At 36.2% G+C, this 21479-nt stretch overlaps 1 protein-coding gene across 2 annotated transcripts in view; it reads left to right on the top strand.

The window, feature by feature from the left end:
• Window positions 1-21479, top strand: part of il1rapl2 (interleukin 1 receptor accessory protein-like 2) — a 299082-nt gene that overhangs the window by 6000 nt on the left and 271603 nt on the right. Inside the window, exon 1 of one of the 2 annotated variants that reach the window (XM_088596850.1) lies at window positions 12203-12998. The exons of the other annotated variant lie outside the window; for it this stretch is intronic. The gene's annotated coding sequence lies outside the window, so the exon portion shown is untranslated. Of the gene's footprint in view, window positions 1-12202; window positions 12999-21479 lie in introns of those variants that run through there. 2 annotated transcript variants of the gene reach the window in all.

The following is a 21479-nucleotide window of genomic DNA, read 5'->3' as shown; positions in this document are numbered from 1 at the left end:
TATTTTGCTTTCAACTTTTTTCTTTATGAAACATTAAGAACTTCAGTGCATTGGAACAATCTTTGCAGACATGTTTTGGCTTTAAAGCCTTGAACAGTGTCAAATAATGCAGTTCTTCTCCTTTTCAAAGACAAAGGTCATAAGGTAATCTTAAAATCTTGTCGTTATAGTACACAAAAGGGTGTTTTTTAAGTACATAAATTACTTAATGTGTCAAAATAACTTCCATACAACTAGCACAATCAGTTATAAAACTGTTGAATGAAAAATGCAGATTTTTAAAAAGAAAGGTCACACCCAGATAAAAATTCACACAGAGGAAAGTTTGTTGATTAATAATTAATATATGCTTGTTGTGCATTGCAGCAAAATGGGGGTGATGTTCATAGTAAATTAATTTACTCTAGCTGGTTCTCTGTGTTGTTGTCTCCCTGAACATCTGTGTAGCATTTGTCTATCAAAGTTCAAGGGCCTTGATTATTCTTAGATTTTTTCACCAATCTGTTTATAATTATTTTTCTTATTATTAAATAGTAAGCAAGGTAAAAAGGTTTTTACACTACCAAATAAGGAATATAAAAGCATCTTTAATTCACTAATCCAGCACAGATATGTCCTTTGAGTTGAAGTTGACGTCAGCATATCAATGGTGAATTAATGCAAAACCATTGTAGAAAAGGAGCTTCTCTGTTGTTTACATTAGTAAAAGAAACACCCCGTTCAAAGGGAAAGCTTTATACTGTATATACATGCTACACACATGCTTTCTTCTACTAATTTCTGAAATTGCAGCAGCCTAGTAATTGTAATAGACAGAATTCAAATGTTGGCCCCTGGAGAGATGTTGATTTAGCAGTGCCAAACTCCTTTCTATTAGGATATAAATAAACTGCAGTATATAATTTACTACCTAATCCCTTTGAGGACAACAGGATACACATTACAGTGCAACTGATGGTAGTTACAAGTCTACAAGGAGATTAACGTAGACCCCACAACCTGGGTTTGACAAAAAACAAAAATAACTGATTAACTTTCTAACGTCATCTGCAGTTAAATTAAACATTATTAGGTGAAACTTGCCTTCTATTTTATTGTCTTTCTGTAGATTTTTTGGGCCCAGATGGCTTCCTCTTGTATTTTTCTTCATATGCCAAAAAGTGAAATGCAAGCCCAGCTCTGGGAGGTGCTCTTTTCTATTGTTTAAAACCAGCAGCAATGCAACTCACCACTGGCAACTCACTGGAGCTCAGCAGGTGTGAGACTGGTTAGGACCTCGACCAAGACTCCTTGGGAAAAACTAAGGTTGCTACTGGAAGAGGTGTTACTGTGGCCAGGGGCGATCACCTTGTGATCTGTGTGGGTCCTAATGCCCCAGTATAGTGAGGTACAGGTACACTATACTGTAAAAAGATGCCATCTTGCGGATGAGATGTAAAACCAAGGTCCTGACTCTCTTTGGTCATTAAAAATCCCAGGGTGTTTCTTGGAAAAAATTCTCATTGGCCTTTGCCAATCATTGCCTCCTAACAATCTCCATCTATAAATTGCCTTCATCACTCTGTTCTCCTCCCCACTGGTAGCTGGTGTGTGGTGAGTGTAGTGGTGCACTATGGCTGCTGTCTCATCATCCAGGAGGAGCTGCACATTGAGGTGGTGGAAGGGAGTCCCCATTACCTGTAAAGTGCTTTGAGTGGAGTGTCCAGAAAAGCGCTACCTAAGTTAAAAGAATTATTATTGTTGTTGTTGTTGTTGTTGTTTTTTGATACATCTGTTTTTTTGGTGTGATCTTATCTGCAGTTGCAACAGATTTCTGTTATGTTCTTTTTGACATTCCTGACTGAGTTACAGTACATGGCAGACTTCAGTGATCACAGCTTAAAAAACTGAAATCTGTACCTTTCCTATCTGTATAATGCTGTCTTGCAAATATTTGGTTATTTCCCTGATTGGTAATTACTATAAATACATTTTCTATTCACAACGCATTCTGTATTTCCTTCATAAGCCAAAACTTGAATTGCAAGTCCAGCCCTGGGAGGTGCTATTTTCTATTTGCAGGAATGGAAAAAAACTGCTTTGGCTGTGGATCATCAAAAGGGCTTCAATTTCTAGAAAGCTATGAAAAAACTGGGCAGTGTTTGAATACATAAAAACTCTTACTCCACGTTTTCTTCCCTGATCACACATCTGTGTCAGAACTCTTGCATAGCTGAGTGTTATATTGCTCAGAACACTCGGAATGGATTCTATCAAGTGGGTCTGCACAATTGTTTGCGAACACTCTATCTATCTCATCTCAACACAATTTCCTATGATCCTTAAAAGATATCTTTATGCTTTTCACAATAACACTACATAACAATATGGCACAATTGGTATCCTTAGAAATGTTAATATTTATGCCATACTTTTTAAGCACTAACTAGCTGCATTGAGTAAATATCTGCCATCCTAGAGAGATTTGTTCTCCGGCATGCTGCAGATCACAACCATGTCAGCTTCTGGGGCAAGCAGGCAAGCCAGTAGAGCAAGATCTTTAATTCCATTAACGTTTATCTTAAGTGTGATTATTTTTCATCTAATAAAACAAGGTCCTGAGGCCACACATGAAATGTGAGAAATGCGATTAATTTTTCAATTACGTATGAACAAGAAAAAAGGGAATTTTGCTGAATGTACAAAGAGGTCTTTGCAGATTTCAGTTGGCAATCTGTTTTTCTAACAAAGAGCAATATTTACAGACTGTTGTGATGTCACTTTGAAAGAGGGGGGCTGTGAAGAAACAAATTACAATACATGTGGAAATTTTTAAATTCACTGTAAAACTCACCTCCTTTATTCTTAACACAAATTCTTAAGGGGTTTTCCCTTAAAACCCAATAGCAATGTCTCAGCTGTGTTTTAGTTATATAACAGTGTCAACAAATGCACTTTTGAATTGCCTGTATGCCTCAAGCCCTGAATTTCCATGCATTTTTAGTCATTGCTTATTTGCCTCAGTACTGCTGAATTAAAAAAAACAGTGATGAAAACTTGAATTAAATCTGTCAGCCCTTTAACACAATCCATTTATACAGCATTTTGTTATGTGCAGCAGATATCTCCTGGTATCTCATGAACAATATTGATTCTAATAAATCCTGAAAACAAGCATGAGGGAAACACACAGCTTTATTAGAAGATTTTGAAAAAAGTACAATTTGCAAAAGTACAATTTCAAAGATCTTTTTTAGAATTTATATGCAACACGAAAAGAGATGCTGTTCTTGTTATGATATGAGGTAGAAATACTGTACTGTAACATAAAATACCAAAGAACTACAGTAGTTCAACCTTTTCATAATTATGACAATTGCTTGATATGACAAAAGCTAAATAGCATTTTTACATTGCTTTCCTGATTATGTTTATACAGTATGTGAAAATATAAGTGTTATAAGGTTCAAACCAAGATGCTTATACGAGGCAGATTTTTGTGTTAAAATGTTACTGTGACCTTTTGGCAGAAAAATCGAAGTTTAGTTAGATATTTAAAAAAAACAATTTAATCAAGATGTGTGTTTTATACAAACCGTGAAAATCTTTATCTATAATAAGTTTTATATGCCTCCATTTTTCTATGATGCAGAAAAATTAAAGGTTTTATACTAGTTAAAATTTTGAATCACTATTGGACATATTTTTACAGCATGTTCCAAGTCTCATTCCTCATGAGAAGCCTTCACAATCCTGAAAAACCAAAGATTATTTCATATTCTTATAGTGTTTTTCATTATTATATTTCATTCAGTCTCTGCCATTTGTATTAGAAATGTGAAGATATATAGATGCTTTCAAATGCAAGTCTGTTATCAGCTGTGATGAACTCTTAATTTAAGTGGGCTGCACATGGAGTTCAGATCATTTCTTTGGTGTGATTGGCGAGTTTGCGGGTCATACTATGCAACTCACGGCTACAGCAGCTGGTGAATTAAAGTGCTCGGGTTGTGATTCAGCCAGTGAAATGATAGGCCTATTGATAGTGTTGATAGTGTTCCATAGCCCTCTGCTATACACTCCATAAAGGTAATTTCTGTAATACTAGTAGGAAAACGCAGCACCATACCACCAGATCATGCACAACAGTTCCCATCTCTAATTTGAAATGCTACTGTATGTTTTGTGGGAAGAAATGTTTAAGTAAGCAGATAAAGTCAAGTCTTTGAGCTATTTCATCTCTTCCTTGCTTCTTAGCAGTCAGCCTTAACCACCCAAGAGTATTTTACAGTTCATTCTATGCTGACGTGCTACAGTATATGTTTTTCTGTAAATTATTGATACCCATACACTGAGCAATCATTCTTTATCTTTCATTAAAGTTGTGGCTATAGTATGTCAGAGACGTTTCGTTCAAATGCTTGTCGAACGTGTAGGTAGGGACAAGCCAGTGACAGAACAGTTTAGGGAGTTCTGTAACTAATGATTTTTCACTAAAGATTTTTTATACAGTATATCACTTCTATGAAAATAACCAGTCTTTTAATCCACTGTGACTTTTTATTAACAATTTTCTTATCCATCCATCCATCCATCCATCCATCCATCCATCCATCCAACCGCTTTATCCAATACAGTGTTGTGGGTTAGCCGACACAAAACATCAAGCAATGAGCTCTTTCCCGACAAAAAGTGAGCTCAGGGGCAGGATTCACATCAGTCCATCGCAGGGGCCAGTTTTTCCAGAAGCCAATTAACCTACCAGAATGTCTTTGGAAACCAGAGCACCCGATAAAAACCCATGAAATATGAGGAGGATATAAAAACTCCACGCAGATAGCAGCCTGGGAATTGAAAGCAGGACCCCAGCACTGTGAGTTAGCCATACTAACCATTGTGTCATTGTGCTGCCCAACAAGTTTGTTGTATTTTGTATTTTATACTGTGATGCTATAGACAATCTGGAACCTCTAATTGTTTTTGTCACGCCCTGTACACCTAGGGGGCACTCTACTTCTGTCCTGTTTCTAGCTCCCTGTGATTATTCATGTCTTTCCGGTGTGTCTTGTTGTGTAGCCTATTTACTTCCTGGGTCTACTCTGCTCCTGGCTCAGCATTGAGGGTACGGATGTCCTGAGATCCGCCTAGTACCATGTTTCTCCTGTCCATGGCCTGAGGGCATAGGTTTCTTACTGTCATTGTCTGACCCCCTGAGCCTGGGCTAACCCCCATGTTGCCCTTTTTACCGCTATGCATAGGGTCTTTATTGCTCTCCGTGTCATTCCACAGCTTGCCCTTCCGTAATAGTTTTTATGTTTGTGTCTCAGCTCACAAGCATCTACAATACTATACATTGGAAAAATGAGGAATATTGGGCAAACTCCTCTGACCCACCCACCTACCATAGCCAGTCATCTTCTACATATAGCGTGACACCCACAGTGCCTGACAGGAGAGTTATCACTGATTGCATGAGACATACAGTATCTCTCTTGGCTATCACCGCAAGCTTGGAGGTATGTACTGGATGAGCCATTAAGGATACTCCTTAAAGTATTACGTCTACAAACGTTTCTTACAATTAGACTTTAGTAATTTCTGTGGAAACCTTTATTATTGTAAAGTGTCAAGGAAATACACTTCACATTTTGTTATGCATGACTTCACTGTGTCAGGAAGAATTAACATTTAGCTTTGTTTTCACACCTTCTTATTGCAAGCCAAAAAGTCAACCTGTGAAAAAAATGAACTTGGCGTTTGCACTCCTTGCCATCCAGCATTGAATGTTTTTCATAACAAATTTGAAGTTGCTGAAAATTGAAAAAGGATTTTGTTGTAAAAAGTGATACTGATCTACATTATCTAGGGATAATGATCTACAGTCTATATATAAGATTAATCTAAAAATATTCTTCTCTGTATGGCAACAATCCTATAGCAGTTCCAATAAAAGATAAATAAGATATATAAATATTGGCAACCCCCTGTCAGATGAATAGGCTGTGTCAGTGCCAGACAATGTGTGGTTGGCTTGAGAAATACAAGATAGAGATCCATCAGCTCCCCTTGTGGGGATCCTTGACCAATCCCCATATCTCAATCGTTTCAAAAACTGGTTGAACCATTGGAAAGTGCATTTCGATCCCACATGCCATTGACTTTGTCTCTACATAAGCTAAACCTGATCCTCCTAGACAAATGTAATGGAACTATGCTGCAAATATTTCAAAACCTTGAGGAACACATGCTTGTTTAGGCTGTACTTCCTGCCTGCAGAGGCCTGATACATTATTTTTATTTGTTGGAGGGTCCTAAGACATGAGCAAGTTATATATAATCTATAATACTATACATGCCTTAGCTGTGCATATGCATCCAAGTGGCCCAGAGATGACTAACATTCTCAACACTACACTTCTTATTAAAATGAGCAAAGAAGAAGGGGTGGGGGGCAACAGAGGAGGTCAGTGACCAAAAATTATCTCTTGGAGCGCAGGATTCCACAGGCAGCAGCATATAAATGCCACGTTGATAAGTGTTAGAAGCTTCGGTAGAACTAATAGAGTGGATACGCAACTAAAAAAGTGCCCTTTCTGTGAACACGGTGCTCAATGAACTCAGGCCTCAATCATCTCTTGTCATTTTTCTTATATCAGTTAAATAGTAGAATAACTTTTTAACAGCATTTAACAATATTTCTACAAAAGTTCACACTGATTGACCCCTGTTACATACTAGTACACTACTCCTGTAAATGGTATTATCAGTTAGCATTACAACTTTTTATTTGATTTACTGCCAAGAAATATACCTGGAGGCACCAATATTTAAAAAGCTATATTCTGAGGTAGGGGTAAATTTTCCATTTCTTAAGTACAATTCCCTCCTTGAATCAATTCTCAAATTTGAGGGAACTTTCACAGTTCTGTGAAAGTAAAAAACAAATTGGAAATGGGAATCGGATTGAAAGAGGGTACGATTTAAGCAAGTTAACTGCTAAATCACATTGGTAAAGTCAAGCTAATGAAGTTCAGAGTCAAAATTGAAACATTAACCAGAGGAAACAAGTGGAAACGTGCATTTAAAACCAAGAACAAGAGGCATTTTTTTACACAAAGCATTGTGGGAGTCTGTAACAGGCTACCCAGCAATGTTGTTCAAGCCAATACCCTGACCTCTTTCAAGAAACAGCTGGATGAGATCAATCAATTTGGATCAATTAGCTATTAACTCCCAGATGGGTTTCATGGACTGAATAACTCCATTTGCAACCTTTCTTGTTTTCTTAAAGAATTGGTATTGAAAAAAATTGAATTCATACATAACTCTGATTGACAAGACAATTGTGGATTTTGTCATTTGAAATCAATTTGGAAGAAGCTAAGAGATTTTCAGTGTTTAAAATGTTTCGTTTGATAAAATGAACCCTTCCCTTACATAGCTGCGATGTTGAAAATGGAAGTCAGATTCAAACCTTGCCACTTCTGATTCTCTTGTTAGCATTATGAGTATTCAAAATTGTGTGAATTATGAGGGAATTTTAAAAGTTGGTCAAATGAATCTCTTTCATCTGAAATTAGCCAAGGGATAAAACACTGTGTTACAATGATTTCTCAAATGATGCTGTGAGCATATACAGAATATGCCACAAGTTCATGGAAACATTTTACAGGTCTTTAATTTATCCCAAAGCCAGTAGTTTATTGGTTCAGTAAACAGGAAAGGTGGCAATCAAATCTCATTCCAGATGGCAAAATATACTCACTCAAAGCCAGAATGCTATGAGCTATAGAAGCTCTCAACCTAGTCTCTCTGGGGACATTATCAGTCCATGAACCAGATGAAAATGACTTTTTTCACACCATCAAAAAACAATATACTTGGGCAAGATTCAGTTGAAAAATCAGAATATAATTAAATGGGGGTACATCTGCCTTGTGTTATTTAAAAAAGAGCAGGTTCTAAGCAGTGTTCGAGTGACACTGTCCTACAGTATTACACTCTTAAACTCCTAAATATTTCAAACCATTGTATGAATATAGATAGCTTAAAATAAAATATACTGGGGAAAAAAGGTTTACTTAGGATATCAATTAACAACAAAAAAGAAAAAGAAACACCCATTTGATACTGTATATCACACTCCAAAGAGATTTTGTACTTCATGTATTATGTCTTAGAACTGAAAATCTGAATGGAGAATGAAGCATTGTTTTTTTGCTAACTTGGTATTGTCTTTAAAAATAATGAAAGATTTAACTTAGTTGTGAATGGGTACACAATTTCAATTTTAGTACTGAAAGAGTTATGTCCACTTGGTGCTACAGATCATGCAGGGTCAAAAACAATAGGCAGGATGAGGCTGAGCATCTTGTGCATTTGGAGACCTCTAAATGTAACAATGTGGAAGTTGCTACATGATGGAAAACCAATGGATTGCCAAATAAGTGTCATGGTTGAATAAAGACAGACAGGATAGGTCTGTCCCCAAAATTCTCATGGGCAAATACTTTAGCCGGTACAGTAAGTGTTTTTAGCTAATTCCAAGTCTGAAGAAAATGCACTGGAGTGCATACAGTAAGGTCTGGTTTTAGCAAAAAACATATTAAGAAATCACTCATTAATAACACAGCTAATAGTATATGGATATACTGTAAGATTCAAAGTGCAATATCTTTATTTTCTTTCACAGTTACACTAATTCATTACACTATGAACAGTTTTCATGAACATAAAATGACTTACTATCATTTGCATACTATCACTGAAAATTCGATTGAGTATATTGATTTTCACTTATCTGATAAGACTTACCTTTCATGATGAAATGTTGCTTGGTGAAGATATTCTTCTGTCAAGACATATATAAATACATAGACATATTATACAGTATATTGATGTTGGGATGCTCTGGAAAATTTTGTTTTCATTTGTGATCCATCAAATCTTTCTGAAATATTCCTGAATCATTTTAGGTACTGAATCTGAGCTCAGCACAAACTGATTGACCAGATGCAATGTTTCTTTGCCAATTCACATTTAGTACAAACTAATATGCATCATTGATATTTGGATCTTCGTGAATATATGACAGATAATAGGAGTATGCATAATGTGACACAATTCAAGTATTCATGCGTGTCTAATGTGCTTAATTTTCTTAATAGCTATCATTCTTCAAAATTCTAAATATACAATATTGTGGGTTTGTAACTAGATCTTGTTTACACAAATTCAATAGTGATTTGAATTCAGGCCCCCAACAAGTGCCACATAAATTTGGTGTCACTTTAAACAGTACTCAGAGACTTTGGGAGCCTTACTAAAACACTGGTCTTGTCCAGAGTCAGCCCCTGCAGACTGTGACTCTGAGGTGACCACTGTGTAGTTACTTCAGGATCTTGAGACATCCTATAGACAGCCTATTTTTAATGCAAGCATACAGGAAGGAGCACCTTGGAAGACAACTAATACCCAATGTGCTCAAGAGGAGAAGATGAGAGTGGTGTGTTATCTGTGCATCTTGGGCCATTGAACAATACAGTTACAGTAGGTTTCTTTATTGGAGAGACATTGTCTGGAGGATAAATCAGTGCTAGCCTTTCTACAGTAGCAATACCCTTCTGGGACCATTTGAAAGGTATTCACTACCTGAGATTATAGTAAGGATTGTGCAGCAGGTTTAGTAATGGCCCCACTCTATATTAGGAATGTATACCATTTACACCTCTTAGAAGCCAGAAAAGCAACATCCCTCTTTTCTTCACAGGACAGACACTCCAAAACAAAATGATACAACTGTAGTATCTTTAGCAGTCACATTCAAATAGTCACATCCACTGTGGCCTGTGGTCAGTTTTTAGATGGTGTGTTGATTTATTTTCAGAATGTTATAAGCTTTGTATGTTTTGGTCTTTTGAGATATGCCCAAAGTTTGTTTCTCTATTCAGATTTGCAAATCCATGTAATGGGGTTCAGTATGATGACCTGCTGAAAAACATTGGTTCCACTTTTCCATTTCCAGCCTTGTGCTGGAGATAGTATATTAAGACAAATCGTAATATAGTAATCTATTAAAAACATGATTCACAAAACTTTAGTTTTTTTCCTTAAAATTCTGATCCTAATTGTATTATTTTTAAGAAGGATGCGATTTAAGTTTAAGTGCAGTGTTTTATTAGCAAGCCACCTCCTAATCAAATGACAGCTTTAACTCACATGAATGTTTAAATAACAAATGAAAAGCACATTTTTAACTGACAGTGAATTTAACAGAGATGATTTGTGCTATTATTATTGGTTTCATATTACAGAATTTAATATTATTTATTTGTGTGCCAGTGTCCAAGAGTTTCCCATTCCAAGTATTTATGTTCCTGGTCTGTCAGATGGTCATTAGGCTGTTTAATTAAATTACTTTCTGATAAAAAGCTGTAGTTTTTACTTATAAAACATTATAATATTTATAAAATATAATGTGATTTATAGGTACATTTTAAATCTCTCACAGTTACAGAACTAGAAACATTTTTTAAAAAAAGTAGTAATTAGTTAAATCTTAGATTCAATTCAGGATCAGAATAAAGAAAATCAGAAGACACTGGATATAACAACGATTTACCAACAACAATCCAGCGACATGGATTATTTCTTTAATAAAACATTTTAATGTAGTTCCCTGATATATTCTTAATGATTGTAATGTCAGTACATCATTATGCAAAAGCCATATGGCATTATTGTGTGAAGGGGGTTGTACTTTCTTAGGCATTTGTTGAAAGCCATCCAAACATTCCTATCAACTCAGACGAACATGTATAATGACATTTAACCCTAATCCCCACAAGGGGGGAACGTAATTTGCGAAAATTATAACATCGAAGTAAAACCTTGAGTGCCTAGTGGACTGACATCAGTCTAGGTCTCTGATGCACCAATTATTGCGGCTGCCTTTTACAAAGTAACCAAAGGTCACACAGAAAAAGAAATGTCAAGGATAAATGTTAGTAATCTGTGCGTATATCCTCTCCTCCCCCAGCTTTGTCAAAGGTAAGGGTTAAATACTACATGCTAGAAAAATTAGCTCTAGCTCAGGTCCGTTCATTCGGAATTATGCCTGCTTCTGTTTAACGAGAGAGCTGACGTAAATATGTAATCGAGTTAGCGAAGTTCTGCATTAGCCTGCTCGCGTTACCAGTTGTAGCGCGGTGACACACACACACAAGATAGCAAAAATAGAAAAGCGGGGCCGCTGTGCAAGTATTTCGGGCGTGTAATGAAATTTCTCATGTGGTAGTCATCCACCTACGCTGGTAACGGATCAATAACATGTGCCAAAATTCTGTAAATCGGCACCTACAGCAGAGTTTTCTTTTCCAAAGTAAAAACCCTAATGAAACATGAATGAAAATCCGACCTGGATTTTTTAAATGGCAGATGGTTGCTATCCTTGAAAAGCAAATCGCGTTTAACAACAGGGTTATTGTTGTTGAATTGTTTTAATAACGCTAAATTATTTTTGGTGAAGTCTCTTTATCCCTAGTTTCCCTTATCCTCGTATCCACTGACCCTTTCAAAGGTGGTGCTGCAGGTGCGTTACTGTAAAATGAAAGTTTGAAGATCGTTTGCAATATGATTATAAGGCTAGTTGATTTCAAAGCTCAGATAGCTGGACATTTGCGGGTTTTTTTTGTTTAGTTCATAACACTGACGCTTAATACATGCAATACATACTGTATATTTACACATACCCACATAGCATAAATTATCTCTATAATATACACTGTACTTTCATGGCGCAGAAAGCAATGATCTCGTATTGTCCTTCATGTAACCTCTATTAATTCTGCGATCTTACTTTGCTAACTCTTGATCCTTATAAATGCTTAAAGAATACAGTAACTGTATAGTGTATATATGTGACTCAAGAAAGTCACATATGAATTGTTTAGGTCCTTTCAAATTTTGCACTCTACAGAACTGTGAAAATAACAGCTGTGCGTGGTTAAAAGGTTATTGCCTAGCCATGATTTTTTTGTAAAAACTAAATTTTTATCATACATCATTTCTCCGAAATGTTGCTGTATATACAGTAGACGTTTTCGAGAAACTGGACATTGTACTTCTCCCCGCCACAAGGAGGCGGTAGGTATTGTTTTATATTCATTTTATTTTCAGCGAATATAATATTCGTTTCTGGTACTCACACGATGTAGAGTAGGATTTCAGTATTTGGGGATGAACAGTCTACATATCTCCCGTTATTGAGCTAAAAACTGGCGTGGTTAAAGAATGTAATTACTTTCGGCTCTCTCAGCTCAAAGCAGGTTAGTGCTGAAGAACAGCGTCCTTCCTTAGACAGCCTGTGTCACTACTGTATCTGTGGATGCATGTTTAATGAGAGAGAGAGTGAAGATCTGGGACTATACACAACTCTTGCAGCGCGCTCCACTCATCGATTTTTGCAGCTCGCGGAGGCACTTGAACATTGCAAATCAGTTGAGGGGCTTTTCCGATGCAATATTAGAGGATCGACTTATTGGGGCTAAATACAATAAGTTAGAAGAGAGAGAAAATAAAGCGACAGCAGCATCCGTCTTAAGCTTGGAAATCAAGGATTCCAGGAAGAGGGAAGTATTTTTTTTCTCCTGAAGTAAAGAACTGGATCTTCAAAATCACAGGCTTTTGAATGGGAAAAGCCACGAAAGACAGCCAGAGGAGCCCGTTTGATCCGAAGTTAAATGTGCTGGAATTCGAGATAAACCAAGGAATAACACAAAGCGAAAGGGGGCGGGGGGTGTCTTTAAGATAGGAACTATTACTTTATTTTCACATTTTAAAGATGGGTTTCTTTTTATGATCAGCATGTCTGCATTGTGCTGAGCAACTCCTGACAAAATTGTAATTAGAGATGAGCTGATTTATGCCATGAAGCGCAACAAAAGTATACTGTAACCACTGGAAATACCTCATTGAAAACAGTTGTTCAGCTTGGCTGACGGAAAGCTTAGAAAAGTCAGGTGAGTGGAATTGTGTATACTGCATATTGGATTTTTGGTGTATAGTTACTATACGCCAATAGTTCTAAACATCTCCCCCCTAAAAGTGTATGCATATTGATTGAAATGAAATGCTTTCAATTCTATTTTCAAAAGTATGATTTTTGTAAATTGCATGCTCACAAAAATAGTTGTATTTTGTCTGTACAGCAACAAGATGCTCAAATCGTATATTTGAATCGTATATGAATGAATGAGTGAATGAATCAAACTCTTCGGAAGGACTGTTGAATTTGGTAAACCAAAGACTGAAGTGCGATACAAAAAACTGTGTGTGGGGTAGTAAACCTCAAAGTTAGAATAGGATCTTGCATGCAGTTCATTTGACCTCAAGGCTATATTATTCGGTGATGTAGGGTATTCTTAAGGATACTTTTTGCTTTGCAAGTACAGTTCAGTTTACAGTTTTTTCAACGATTCTTCGAAATCGTATGTATTCTGCCTATAATGTACAAACCAGAGTACAGTTACAGAAAAGGTGACTGGGAACTGTTTTGCGAGACCGTGCGGATTATAAAAGTGCATGTTCTTCTGGTAAACGTCTTATTTTCAGTCCACTTCAGCGTGTTAAAGCGCCATTTTCCAGTTTGTTTCTCATAGATGATAGCAGCGACTTCTAAACACTTTAAAATTGTATACGAGTGTTCTAATATACTGCGAACATTAATTGCCGGCTCGTATGTTTAGCCTATGTGGTTTTCCAGAGCCAAGAAGGATTTAATCGCCTTGGTAGTAAAACGACTGAATGAACATCAATCGTGTCATCCAGATGAGTTGCTGGTTCTCGGTAAGGAAGCCTGTCTGGCCACTTTGATTTATACAATAAAGTAACTCCATAGATCAGGTGCTGGACTGGAGATCGACTCCAACCAGACTTTAGCTGTCACTTTCAGCATCGCTGCTCATCTGTAATAGCACTGGAGGGGAAGAGGAGAAGCGAGACGAAACACATTCAAGACAAATAAATTATCACGAAGTGTGACCTCCCCCCCCTTCTGAAAATGTTTATCACCGAAAAACATACCGGCGGCAGGCTTCTGATTTTGTGACTACTTTTCACACTTGAAGCTGTAAGATTTAACTTTGTACATATACTGTATGTTGAAACAGACGCGCATTAAGCACGCATCACTTCCCTTTCTAAATAAGTGAATTCTCTGATCAGTTCTCCAGGAGGTTTTTATCTTATACTCCAAGCATCACTTCTAGCGATCCAATCATCCGTCTATAAAGTTTTTTTTAAATTATCCCCATAAGTTCTAAACAGCAACCATACAAAAAAAAAACTATTAGTGTAGCGTTGACTTGTTTTAACGCTATGTGACTACGTGTGTTAGTTCATTTTACGTTCTTCTGCGGTATGAACGCACAATAAACTCATAGGAGGAAGTGCCAAACCAAATTCGTCGGTGAAAATAAGCGTCGGAACTTATTTAACATGAACATTTTGAAATGCATTCAAAGCCTGTCATTATGTGCCTTTCTGCCAGATAGAGATAACCCAGTATTTTCAATTGCCTCGTTCTACGTAACTGAAAAAACAGGGAAATGGATTAAATTAAATATGAATGAACAGAATATATTCAAGTACTGTAAAATAAAAGCCAACGGATTTTACGCCACTTAAAAAGTACCAAAATTATTGTTTGGAACTGCTATAGCTACAAAATTAATTTATATAGCTATTTTTTCTCAAGTATTTAATTGATTTATGTACTGTATTTACTGGTACAGTGAATGGTTGACAAATATAGTTGTCTGTCGATTTTCTTAGTTTGATAGTTTTAGGTCTGGGGGTGGGAGGCACTCCGTATACTCTTTAATACAGACATTAAGGAATGGTAATTAAGAAACTGTCCACTGTGAATATTGTCTGTGTGAGTGCCAGCAAGATTAGTTAACAGCGCTTTCTGATCAAGATCTCTCGGGAAATCCACTGTAGAGTTTAGAGGCTTTGATGAGTCTTTTCTTACACAGTAGCATTTTTGATTCGTAACTTATTAGAACCATTTAGTGAATTCAGTCCTGAAGCGCATTTGACTTCTTTCGACTTATTCTGAAGCTAATGCCTTTTGCATATTTCTAGTTTATATCGTTACATCAGGCTCCAGGGAATATTATTTCAAAATAAAATGTACGCATTCTGTGTCTCAAAGACATTATGCTTTTGTTGAAACTGATGCTGAACAGATAAACGAAAGGACCCAAAAGCACATTTAAGCGTAGAGGCCAAATCAGAATACAGTATAACCATTTCATAATTAGACTGCACTTCTTGGAATATTAAATCCATTATATATACTGTACTGTATATAGTGTACAACATATTTCTTACACACACCTTTGGGATCACACATCTGCTGTTTTAGAAAAATGTACACAGTACACATGCATATACTTCTAATTTATATATAATTTAGAGGTTACTTTGGTGACTTATCCCAGACCTTGTGCTTTATTTACAAACAACTGTTAAGCATTTATACATTAGGTATAGCAGTAAAATGTTAGTTGACAGAATTTGCATGAAATCTTTGCTGTGCTTCCTTGACACAGATTTATTGTATCGATTGGGTGGACACTGTGGTTACCTTTGAAGAAAAAAATGCTGGAGTGAGCAAGCCAGGGTGGTTAAGAGCCAAAGGCAGTGAGATGTTAAAGTGCCAGGCTGTACATTTGTGGAACAGTAATAGCAGTTAAACATCAGGTGTTTGTGGAAGAGAGAGGGCAGTGGGGCCTTCTGTCTGGCATGATCAAAGGTCATTGATTAATACTAAATTTAGGACAGGTAATTGAACTGTATTTGATCAATTTATCTTAAATAATACTTAAACGGTCTTTCCTCAAGCTTAACTGCAAATAGCCTGAGTAGAACAAAACCATTTTTTAGTCATAGTACAGCATGCATTATTGTGCACTGAAATTATTTAACCGAGGAATCATACTCCTTGAATGTCCTTGATGACAAATGTGTGCTTTCTGAGCTGGGTCATAGCACTATGTTGTTTTACGTCGTGTTTTTTGTGAAACAGCTTCCTTTAACCCTTTGTTCAGAAGCACTACTACTGTATGTATCCAGATTCAATTTGTTAATTTCATCTGATGGGCAGTATGTTTTAAATGTAACATGCTGCAGCTTTAATCTGCAGGATTCGCTTGTGGTCAAGAAGCCACCTTTTTAATCGGTCTACAGATTGAATATTTCTAATGTTTCTAATAGGGAAGTGAAAAACATTTGGTTTTCATACATTTGTTTAATAATATTGGCTGTTATCCAATACGATAAATATCCAGCTGAGTATTTTTTTAAAGCAATCCCGCTCAAATATACAACAACAGTTCAAAAGAAGAATCTAATGAATTGCAGTATCACTGACTTGTAATAAGTAATAATTAGAATTCTTACCATGCTCTCATGAAAAGAAAGAAAAATACATCTACTGCTCCTGTATCTATACTTTCCTCTTCAGTTTTTCTGCAACTCATCCTTTCATTTCTAATAGATGCTTTTGACTATCAAAGGATTCAGGCAGCTTAACAAAAAAAAACCAGCAATCCTCTTGTGATGTCAGTCTGATGGTTATTAGACCATTCATAATGTCCATTGCTTGACAGTGTTTATTTCCCTCGAAGAAAGCTTTCTGTCACCTGTATACTCTACACTTTTACCAAAGCTTTGTAGGCCACCAAATGATAATGGTAATGTTAATAACAAAGGGGTTGTCTGGTTCCATAAAATAATTCTTAGATGTAATGAAAGCGTTCCCAGTACTGTCACTCCTTCCATAAGTCAAAAGCAGCTAGTTCATAAAATACTACAGGACACGTATTCAGTTTGTAAAAAGTGAACTACGGATTCTACCTTACCTCACATACACTTTCTCTCCATCAGCTTATCCTTGAGAAATGTTTACTTGTCATTCAGAACTGAAGAAAGGACAAATGGAAAAGTTGCAAATGTTTTCTGACTGTAGTCTTGTATGAAGTCCACAGCAGATGTATTAAATCTAAACTTACATGCACACAAAAGTAATAAATAGCATGGCTTTAAAGCAAGCAGGCTATATGGGCACTTAATGACTGCAATGGAATATTTCCAGAGTAATACATTGCAATTATTTATTTTGCTTGGTGAAAGACATTTGATTAATTTAATAATCCGTGGTTGCTGGTGTCAGTCACACTAACTCCAGGTGCATATTGTGCTAATATGTAGAAAACGATACTGCATAGCCTAATCTTATTTTTGTATTTTGAATGGACCCATTATTAATAAGGGTTTAAGCACTACAAAGTCTATTTCAGAAATAAATATTCTGGATCAGTGTCTTCATTTACCATCAGAGAGGGGTGTGATGCATAGATTCAATCAAACCTGCATTTCTCCCAGTTATTTAAATATTGGCCGATTCCTTGAGGGTGAGTGCCACTTTGACAAACACCCCTTGTAAATGTCCCAACACCAGACATCAAGCATGTGTTTTTGGAATTTGCAATTAGCACGTGGGACAAATTTTGATTTCTGCCGTCACTTGGCTTGCAATTGTAAGAGTCAGGGCAAAAGGCAGAGTTATTGTTAGATTCTATAACGTTTTTAGGTTGTGTTTAATTTAAAACAATTCTCATTTTATGTCATTAACATTATGAGAAATATTGACTTCGCCATTTTTATTACCTTCAGGTGCACACAGGGCTTTTATCTTGTTCTTGACCAAAATGGTTTTCTTTTAAATGAACACAGTAACATAAGAAAGGATGCAATTAAGAGGAGGTCGTTTGGGCCCATCTGGCCTATTTGGTTGCTAGTAGTTAATTGATCCAAGGCTTTCATTCAGCCATTGAAAGAAGGCATGATTCTTTCAATGGCTATAACAACATGTATGCATAGTTAATTTCATATTCCTATAGCTTTTTGGGTTAAGACGTTCCTCCAGTTTTCTCTGGGACAATCCTCCAGTTTCAGTGTCTGCTAGATTGTGTTCCACTGTTTTTTCTTATGAAGTCCAATGCATTGACTTTGTCAATGCCTTTCAGAGTTTTAACTGCTTGAATCAGGTTAACACATATATCCTCTGTTCAGGACTAAAAAGGTTCTGAACAGGTCCTTCAACCTGTCAGTGCAGGACATTCTTGTATATTATGGGATGCATCTGGTTGCTCTTCTCTGGATTGATTCCACAGCTGCAATATATTTCTTGTAAAATGATGACCACAGCTGTACATAGTATTCTAAATTAGACTTTAATTAGAATTTCAATGGGACATCCTTATAATTGAATTCTAACTATAGAGCCTACAGCCATTTTATTGCTTCCTCACATTATTTGGAAGTTCTAAAGATGTTAGTGGTGTGTCAACATAAATACACAATTTCTTTTCATAAGTTGCCTTTTCTGTCTCAGCATTTCCCATTTTGTATATATACTGTAGTTTGTTCTTACCACTTACAAGAAAAACGATGCACTTATCTTCATGAAATATCATCTGACAGGTGCCAGTCTTAAAGTTTATCTTAAGTCTCTTTTAATTTCATTTGCTGCTTCTACAGTGTTAGCTAATCTCCCGAATTTGGTATCCTCTGCAAACTTGAATAGTTAACTTACTATACCAGAATCTGAATTAGTAATATACTGTAATAAATTAGGAAGAACAGTGCACATAGTACAGATCCCTGTGATACTCTACTAATTACATCACACCAAAAGAGTATCGGAAAGATCCCCAGTCAGGAACATGAGGAAAAATAAAGAAAAGTGATTGCGTTATTGTGATGTTTGGGTTATAGGAATCCCTATTAATGAAGTAATTTCTCAGGAATCTAATGGGAGAAGGTTGTCTCTCTCTCTGTAGCAATGAGATAAATCCAGTGACTATACTGATGTGGAAGCTCAAACACTGCTGTGGAATATGGATTTATATTGAGGGCTAAATCAAAATGAACAGAGATGCAAACTTGTATAGAGGAAATGGCCTCATGTTCACTGTTACAATTTATCAGTGTTAACCTGTTCGTCACAAAGTCTTTACTTTAAAGTGGTGAGTGAGCAGAAGATTGAGGCTGAAATCCTAATTTATGATGTTGAAAGGAGCTCTTCGGGTTTTATTGTTGCCGTCTAAACCCAGGTTTAAATTAGTTTCCTCCAAATGCTTTTTATTGTGTCAATTGATAGCAGGCTGCCTCTTGACTAAGAGAAATACCTGCCTGTCAGTGACATCTTTATATGCATAATAATTGAAATGTAGTAGCCATTAGAGGGGAAAAAACACTTTCAGAAAGAGTGAGACATCAAACTGAACAAACAGAGGAATAAGTTGTTCATACAAATACAAATTACCCAGCTGCTAAAATGAATCTTTGGCAAAATAACATCCTCACAAACATGGCAACAGTTTAACCAGAACGTTCAATAGATTTATTCACAAAAATATTGTAAGCAGGCATTTATAATTCTATTTCACAAGTGCAAATCCAGTTCTGAAGTATGCTCATAAGATTGCTGTACAAAATAATCAGAACCCAGAGGGAGAGATTACTTAGCATTTAAATGGTCTGTGAAGTAAATGGCACATACATGTTTAGAAGCTCAAACAGTATTTCACATCTTGTTTTAATATATCTGGGACAGTGCCTAGCTGTTATGCTGGCCTGAAGTAATGTCTGTATTAATAAATAGTTATAGTGGAAGTGTGAAGTTGAAATAGTTCAGCCTGGGGTCAGAAACTAATTGAAGTTGTTTGCAGGTGTGGTCTAGTATGACCATCATGAAAATGGGGAGTTTTGTAAAGAAGAAAACCAAAAAGCACATCCATAGGATTTAAATGAACATGACCAGGTGATTTAATGTTGTTATTAATTCCTTATATATTGTATTATATGATAGACATGAATAGAGTTGTTGGTATGAATTGTATTGAAAATGTAAAAACATTTTAGTTTCAAACTCAGCAGTAAAAATAGGCCATAATTTGAAAGAATGTCTCTTCTTATATGCTTATTACTGTAGCAGGCAACAAATGTGTTATTACCCTTTCATCTTTTTATACTATGGGAAATACTCTATATACTTCAAGCACTTTAAATGGAATGTACAGTAATTCTTTGAGTCCTCTTCCCAAAAATTAAGAAAGATCTGTTTTCAAAGAGGAATTTCAACTTGATGCATGAATAGAAATGAGATATCCCTGTAGGATGAATATACAGTGGGTAGGCACTGATAATTGTAGTTGTATTGTGCATGCTTTTTATGTTGAGTAGCAAAAGTCCAATGATCAAAGCAGCCTTTGTGTTTTCAAGTGTTGTCTTTTGCAGCAGCAAAGCATAAAACACACAACCTACTGTGCTCTGGAACTGTGACTGGAAGGTTGTCGGTTCAAAAGCCATGTTTGGGTCCTGCTGTTGTACCACTGGATATGGTACTTCATGAAAATTGCTTCAAATATATGACCGGGTGCTTCAATGAGCACAAAATACAAGGTGTTTTAGATAAAAGCTGCAACCAAATGAATAACAACATATCAAAAACACAAGAGTGGGTAAAATGAATGGGTACAGAATGTGGACTTTAATGTTTTTGCTTTGCTGGAGAGCCACTTTAATACTAGAAAGTGAAAGGATCACTTGAGTGTACTGATGTGATTTGCCCCATAGTGGACACACAAAAACCCATCGCATAAACGTTTTGAATCTGGAAGCGCTGTTGTTATCAGTGGTTTTCATATTATGGAATAAACTTGTCCCACTAACTAAGCAAATTAAATCGATTTGCAGATACTCGGCAGAGGTTTTATTTTTGCATTTCTGATATTTTTAAAATGTCTGTATTCTGGATAAACCCAGATTTTCCTAAATTTCTATATATTCCATCATCCATACTGTGGCATGAGAAGAATCTTTTTAATTTCTTTTGTTTGACAATATACAAAAATGACAAATCTGAAATAATGTAGTCCTTACTTAATGTAGTCACTGTGTGATACAGTAGCAATTAAAATCTCAAAATACATTTATTTAGTGAAAATTCTTTTAAATTTTGATGGCCCACATCTCACTTCACTTTTCAGCAAAAACTTCATTGCATGAAGGCACTCTGAGGCAGATGGCATTGCAAATATACGGTCAGCTTGACACTTTCAAGCTAATTCAAAGATCCAGTCTGCGGTGGAAGAAATTAATGGTACTGTACATCCAATGACACACTTAATTGTCGACTACAAAGTTATTAGCCTTGTCCCACAATAATCATTCATGAAGAATGGAAGCTAGTCATTAAGTCTATAAATATCTCCAGAAATACTATGGGATTCCTTTAGGATTCCTATCAATTTAAGCTGTGCTTTCCAGGGGAAATCCATTTTATAGAGTGGATACTGGTCCATTCTCACCCTTCACCCTAGCCATTAACTTTGAGCTAGCTTGAACAGTACATTTTGTCAGTTAAATCC

This window comes from Lepisosteus platostomus, chromosome 10 (genome assembly GCF_059453375.1).
Source record: "Lepisosteus platostomus isolate fLepPlt1 chromosome 10, fLepPlt1.hap1, whole genome shotgun sequence".
NCBI lineage: Eukaryota > Metazoa > Chordata > Actinopteri > Semionotiformes > Lepisosteidae > Lepisosteus > Lepisosteus platostomus.
Note: the sequence above shows the minus strand (reverse complement) of the source record. Positions and strands in the feature narration are given on the sequence as shown.